Below are 6,631 nucleotides of genomic sequence, written 5' to 3' on the forward strand. Positions count from 1 at the left end.
TATAAGTTTAGAAAACACTATCACCATTTACAATAGCACAACCAAGCTCCATATCTTAAAGGTCTCACCACTTGCAAAACCTCTATACAAACAAATATAACCATTCTTTATTGTGTAGAAGAGCAAGATTCAATGAGGTATCCTCTAATCCTTTCCAATGAATTATTTGTAGTCCTAGAAGCATCAAGTTTTCTTTCGTCAAGTCTTTAGCATTAACTTGTCAAGCCAAATGTACATTAGGCCCAACTTTGGTAACCAACTCTAGCCATGCTGATGTTATCTAGCATATGTTTCCAAAATAACATAATATACGTTCCCTACTACCATTAACACTTATCACAACATTCCTATAGGATGTTGTAGAAAATATTACAAGTGGATTTGGTTTCTTTGTAATCCTTTGAATCAATGAGTCTATTAATGCCAATAAGGTATCCCAAATATGCATATTTATGGCTTGAAGGAAAGGTCCAAGTGTATGACCTTATTTTAATCTATCAATCTATTAATGCCACTACCAACATATTAGTAGTGAGTGGCTCACTAGGATCACCTAGATTTGATCCACTATAAACCATTCCTACCCTAAAGATTTCATACTCAAAACTTGGTAATATTTAAATACAAGAAATGGCTAGTTATGGGCCATTGGAGATAGTTCTAGTATCTCCATGTCTTTTGGTCCCCAATAAAGTCCCAAAAACGGTGATTACCTCATTGCACAAAATTAAGTTTGCCTCTGGGATCAAACACTATTAGTCCTTGTTGTAGTACTAAGATTCTCCAACTTCCATCCCTCAATACCTAATGTCAATGTGTTGTTAGTAACATAGTCATTTGTCTACATTTATTAAATCTATAAGGACTTATGATGTAGTATTATGATTCATATCATGAATAAGAGAGTGATGTCTCTCTCCATCAGGGCTAGGCCCAGAAGTGGTATGGAGACTCTATGGAGAACACTTGGATGGTCATCGTAATCAAGGAGGCTACCCTCTATATCTTGTGAGAATGGTAGAGCCATGCCTCCCCATATATTTTCTACCTATATTGCTAAATGTATTCTTCATTACAATCCATATCAAACCCCACTCTCCTTGTTGGGATTATTGTGTATCCCAAAGAGATACATAAAGATAATAATTTGGCCCCTCAAACATGTGAGCAACATTGAAAGCACATGGTCATGCATGACTTTATGTGGTATGTAGTGCAATGTATTTATGATTATTACAATATCCATGGATTCTACATAATATCTAAGATTGGTGACAAAATTGTGAAACGGCTAATCCCTTGGTTTCATGGATTCCCATAAATCTCATGCCTCCACCATGTACTTGCTCTTTGGATCCATGTCCATCCACTTCTCAAGATCATAATCCAAAGTGGACTCATCCATGTCATAAGAATACTCCCCATATATCTCCATATCAACATGAGCACTGGCATGATCCATATAAGCAGGATTCTCATTGTCTTTGGGCAAGCATGATAATGGTGTAAATAATCCTTAATGCCTCTAGATGAGCGTGATCATGAGTAGGACTCACATCTTTATCTAGATAATAATAATCTAAATATGTGTAATAAGCATGACCCTCACCTCTCTTTGAATGGGAATGATAGCCATCTTTGTCATTGTCAATCTAAAAAAGAAACACAAAGTTATGCTTACTATGTCATCATCATCCTCATCATTGTAGGTGGTATGAATATGACCCTTGGTCTCTTGGTAATAGCCACCATAGTCCATGCACAAGCCATGATCATAATCACAATAGGCTTTATTTCTTGTGCCATAATCCTATAAATTATTATGCATATAAGTCAAACGACCTCTACGAGAACTATTATCCAAGAAACTAGTATAGAAGTCCATATTTGCACTCCTCACTCTCATTTTTGGGGCAAGTGTTTGCTTCATCATACTAGGCAGCTCTAGCATAAATATCCCCACTTTGCATAATGAGTTTTGTGCCTTTCTTTGGCTACATACACATTATCACTGGTTTGTGAGATAGAAATAAAATTTTGTTTTAGCAATTATCTATTGACCAATACAATTGCTTGACCATATGCATCAACAATCACATCATTGAAGGTGCAACTGCTACAATGCTAAAGGCGAAGGCCCAAATGAATCCCAAATTATTTGTCCAAACTAGTGTCGTACTTGTGCTCCTCATGTTGTCAAGGTTCAACAAGAAACTTATTGGAGGTGTGTCAAAATCCTCTCTTTGGCATCACCATAATGCAAACATGCCTTTGCTTGAGGCACATGCACATGCAGTTAATAATAAACCTATCAAAGATACTACTTGATGATTCATTTTTTTACCAAGCATATGATTAATAGGTTGACTTGAAAAAAAACACATTTTCACTTTAAAAACCACACACGTTTTGTATTATTCATATACCCACACATCTAATTACAAGAGATTGGTTGCATCTAGAAGTCTTGCCCAAATGATCAAACTTATAAATATAAAACATTCATTTTGGCTTCTTTTTCTTGATTTTCTTCTTCAACACCTTCAATTACGACACTTTTGCATCCTTCTTGAACTCTCCTTCAACTTATGGTTGTTGCTTGAGTCTTAAATTGATATACTTCTATTAAAAAAAATTGTATTGTGACTGAATAATTTAATGAAGAAAATATGGATATGATGATAGCATCCCTTTGTGATGGTATGCTCCTCAAGTTTTTGAAACAATTTGATTGAGAAGTGAGCCTCCATGATTCAAACCTCTAAAGAGAATTAAATTCAAAACATTGAGCACTTTGACTCCATCCTATCCTAGTAAGAGACCAAAATGTTACAGCTTCTCCTAAGCTTAAACATGATAGGGACATGGATGGATCTCTTATTCCATCAAGAACTCATCACAATCAAGATATGTGCTCCTCATCCCCAAGTTAGGATGAGTATTTTGGTCCATTTAATGCTTATAAACTTAGTTAGAGTTATCCATTTAATCCTACCTCTTGTTTTTGATTTTACAATGCCTATACTTTGTTGTGGCCTTCTCACCTCATCACATGATTTTTAATTATTACTCTTGACACAAATTGCAAAGAAGAGATTCGATGCTCAACTATGTGAGGAATGACAAAGTTGTAAATTGTCTTCAATTTCTAGTGGCACAATTTCTATAGTTCTTTTTGTTCCTTCTGTTTAATCACAGTTCAACGATTCCTTAATCTTGGTAGCAGTTCTCTTCACCTTCCCACCAATCTAGAAGAGATGCTCTTTCACAAAGTGAGCAAGGACAATCCTAATCACTTCCTTGTATGGAAGTGACCCCTATTTTTATGTAGTTTCCTCTTGGGTGACCCCTATTCTAATGTAGTATCCTCTTGGGTAAGCATAGAGAGAAAAGTTTGTGAGGCTATTGATTAGCATAGGTAAGGCATAGGACCATGATGGATTAAGAGATGAGCACCTCATTCATCCTAGAGATTTGGTGGCAAAGCTCCTAGCTTACATGTTTATTAGAGCCATGTGTGAAGGCCTCCCAAAGAGTTGGAGCACAAACACCATTGTACCTATCTTGAAGTCAAAATATCCCGCTCTACCTAGAAACTATTAGACTATTATTGCCTCCATCATTAAGCTGGAGTTGAGCTAATGGGTAGAGATGTGGGGCCTCAAAGCGCATAGGGACAAGTTGGCTTTAGTAGAGGCTACTGTACATTAGATCACATCCTCACACTTAGAGTGATTATTAAAAAAGTCAAGTCTCATGGTCGACAAATCTTTTCTTGCTATGTGGATTTGTGAAAGGTCTTTAACACAGTGTCAATGGACATATTAATACATAGACTACATGCTATATGAGTGCCGAAGGAGCTTGGTTGGGGGATTTTTGCAAAGTATGAGAGAATTGTTGGTAGCGTATAGACACCTAATGGCATTTCAGCTCTTAGTTGCATGAACAATGGAAGTTGTCGGCATTGAGATAAAAACAGAGTGGTGGGAGGTGGCGTTCCTGTGGCGTAGGCTCTTGTCTAAGTAGTACCCTAAGTAATCTCAAATAATTACAAGTAGTAATAAAAGCAAGATCTGGACAAAAAGTGAAATCGTTGAGAAAATGGAAAATTGAGTTCTATAGATTGGTTTCGGAGAAGGTCAGGGTGTCCTCCAGCTTGGTGGCATTGAGTTCCATAGATCGATTTCGAAGAAGGTCAGGGTGTCCTCCAGCTTGGTGGCATCTAGGTTATATATATTTGGAAATCATATCTGCCAAGGATGTCATGGTTGAAATACATCCCTACCCTTCTTGGATATGGCATATATGTGGGGTCATTTCTCTCAAAGGGTAGTGTGTTGCAAAATGACATCTAGGCGTCCATATTGCCATCCCAAATTCTCCTTCACCACTTTGGTTGGGACTCGTACCCTTGAACTATTTGTGGCAACTCCATGACTTTGTCTTCCCAGTATTTGGGTGCCTCCATTTTCCATCGTGTCAGATTCTTCTCCCTCTCTCGATCCCACCTACTACTGCCGAGTCTGCCTCCCACACTTATTACCTCCTCCACCACTTTGGTCGATAGCACTCTGCATAAGATGGAGGGGAATTCAAAGGTGAAGTCCAAGGGTTGGCGGCCATTTTCTTTTTGCTCCCACACTATGAGCTTTGCATTCCAATCCATTGGGAAGCAATCGCTTGTGGTGAAATAGGAACTTTAGGGGCTATTGTTGGTTGGGCTTTTAATCTTCTCCTTGCTTGCTCCAACATCCTTGCCCTTTTCCTCTTGAGTTCTGCTTTTCTCTCGGCAATGGTATCCACCTCTTGCTGCATTTTTGGTTGTGGAGAGGGAGGTTGCGGTCCCAGATCCTCTTACTCTAGTAGCCCCACTTCTAAAAGTGGCCTTTGCCTTTTAGCTTCACTCCTGGGCTCTTGTGGTTCTCCTTCCTTGAAGCTTAGTAGGTCCACCTCTTCGACTGTTAGCCCTGCCCTTAGCAAGTAATCTCTTTTCTCTTCTCGGCTTAGGCTGATGGTCCCTTCTTTCTGCGGTTGAGCACACAATCCATACCTTATTGCTCTACGGATGATCTCCAATTTTTTCTTTAGTAATTCAATGGCCTCCTCCTCCCTTGACTCTGTGACATCCATTATAGTGTTGAGTGTCAAGAATCGCGTGGTGGGGGGAGTTGCTCAAGATGCTGCGCCGAATACACATAGAATGCACAAGGAGAAGCTCACTCAAGAGACAAGAAGAGAGATGGAGGCCAAAACGTTTTCTTGCTGGTTTCTTCTTCTTCTTTTACACTCTTTACAATGTACACAAAGTATAGATAAGATACAACATAAAGGAAAGTGGCCTATTAAGTCAAACAATGCATAACCGACTACACTAGTTGACTGGCGCTATAACTATGCCAACTGTAAATAGGTGTAACAACCTGAATATAATAAGTAATGAGTCAGTGGCCATGTGTGAGTCATAATGACCACCAACGTGCTAAGTGTAGACGTGTGGACCCATCTAACCAGGCAGTCCATCATCAATGTCCGCATGTGTTGAGCTTGTCATCTCAACACTCCCCCTCAAGCTCAACTGCATCTCTGCAACTCCAAGTAAGCTTCGAAACTTTTGAAGCTTCTCTGTACCCAATGCCTTTTTGAAGATGTCAGCTATCTGATCCTGTGTGCTGACATACACCAAGTCAATCTCACCTGATAGTACCTTCTCTCTCACAAAGTGGTAGTGTACCTCAATATGTTTTGTCCTCGCATGGAACACAGGGTTTCTAGCCAACTGTATACTGCTCATGTTGTCACAATAAATGACAACTGGACCTTCCACTTGCACATTCAAATCAGCCAATAACTTTTGCAGCCATACTACCTCACATGCTGCAAAAGCAGCACCTCTATACTCAGCCTCTGTACTCGACAAAGCAACTGTAGATTGCTGTTTGCTGCTCCAAGCAACTGCTGCACTACCAAGAGAGAACATGTATTCGGTGGTAGTCTTCTATCAGACATACTACCAGCCCAATCTGCATCTGTGTAGCCAAACACCTGTACATCTATACCTGCCTCATAGAAAAGTCCATAATGTAAGCTGGATTTCACATATCTCAATATGCGTCTGACTGCATCCAAATGTGGCTTTCTAGGTACTTGCATAAACTGACTCACAAGACCAACAACGTAGCTCAAGTCTAGCCTTGTAATGGTCATGTAGATCAAACTCCCCACTATCCTCCTGAACATAGTAGGGTCTTCTATCTCATCCCCAACATCAGCACTCAACTTTACATTCTGCTCCAATGGGACTGAAAGTGGCTTGCATGCTGTCATACCATACTTGGACAACATATCCAAGCCATACTGTCTTTGGGACAACCATATACCATCATCACATCTGATCACCTCAATGCCAAGGAAGTATCTTAGCTCACCTAAATCTTTCATCTCAAACTTCTTCTTCAAAGAATCCTTGACTTCAGCAATCCCACTATCACTATCACCTGTAATAATCAAGTCATCCACATAGATGACTATGATGACCAAACCTGCATCTCCCTTTCTCACATAAAGTGAGTGATCAGCATCAGAAATATAAAAGCCAGTATTGACAAGATACTCTCTGATCTTATCAGAC

This window comes from Lygodium microphyllum, chromosome 14 (assembly GCF_053477565.2).
Source record: "Lygodium microphyllum isolate KBCC chromosome 14, Lygodium_microphyllum_v1.1.10, whole genome shotgun sequence".
Taxonomy (NCBI): Eukaryota; Viridiplantae; Streptophyta; class Polypodiopsida; order Schizaeales; family Lygodiaceae; genus Lygodium; species Lygodium microphyllum.